The following is a 1,207-nucleotide window of genomic DNA, read 5'->3' as shown; positions in this document are numbered from 1 at the left end:
GCAGCTTCTTTGCATAATAGATGCAACATGCATAATTCTTTGCACAAAGTATATGAAGTATGCAAAACCCAAAGTCATGTGTTCAGGAGCAGAACTCCACTTGCACAGAGGGTGCATATGTGGCCTGTGCCCAAGTCAGACTTGCTTGGACTTGCTTCCTGCCGGACACCCACAGGAATGCTTGGTGTGAGGCTGACTTAGGGCAAAAAGAAAGTGGAATGGAGTCTGGGGAGCCAAGCTGAGGAAATCAGATGGATTCCACCCGCAAAGCAGATCCCTCACACATGGCTAGCCTCATGAAATGGGTTTTAGCTTTATTCTTGTTTAAATGGTGTGATCTGAACATGCAGACCTCCAAGTTAGAGTGGCCTATTGCTCTTGCATTTTTTAAAAGCTATATATATCTGAAACTTCAAATCAGACTATTCCTCTTCTTTTTTCTATACCCAGCCTGGGCATGCTAATTGTAGGCCTGACTCCTGAGCTGAATGTAACTGCTGCCATCCGGAACCATGGAGAGGACTCCTACACCACCAAATTGTGTTTTGTTTATCCTGCAGGAGTGTCTTACCGCAAGGTCACATTGCTGCCAGTAGGTGGAGCAGAGGGAATCTAGGTTTGGGAAAAAGCAGGAGCTACTTGGGAATGACAGGGTCTTGTTCCACATTCTCATAAGCTTTGTATGTGTCACTCTTTTCAGCACAGCAGGAAAGTTGTGAGTGTCAAATGCTATCCGGCTCCTGTTTCCGAAGAAAATGCCAACAGGACCACCACCTGCAACATCAACCACCCCATTTTCTGGAGTGAGGGAGAGGTAGAGCCCCCTTTATAGTCTTAAGATTAATTGCTTCAAGTTGTAATTGTGACCACTAGTTTAGTTGACATAGACCAGTGGTGGCGAACCTATGGCACATGTGCCGCACTGGGTACACAGAGCCATCTCTGTCAGCATGCGAGCCAAGTTACCCCAGCATCACCCCAGCAGCCATGCATCGGATAACTGCACATAGGGGCCATGTGCATGCCTGGCGAGTAGTAGAGGGACCAGGCAATGACGTCACAAGCCATGACTCATCAGCCACGACTAGTCCGAGCTTTCGCATGGCCAGTCAGTGTGCTGCCAAGCATATATATTTATATTTGCTTGGACTGGCTGTTTGCAGGTTTTATTGCAGTGTTGGCACTTTGCAATAAATAAGTGGGTTTT

The sequence above is a fragment of the Varanus komodoensis genome, unplaced genomic scaffold, assembly GCF_004798865.1.
Source record: "Varanus komodoensis strain SLA01 unplaced genomic scaffold, ASM479886v1 scaffold53, whole genome shotgun sequence".
Lineage (NCBI taxonomy): Eukaryota > Metazoa > Chordata > Lepidosauria > Squamata > Varanidae > Varanus > Varanus komodoensis.
The sequence above is the reverse complement of the archived record's forward strand: the minus strand, read 5'-3'. Positions refer to the sequence as shown.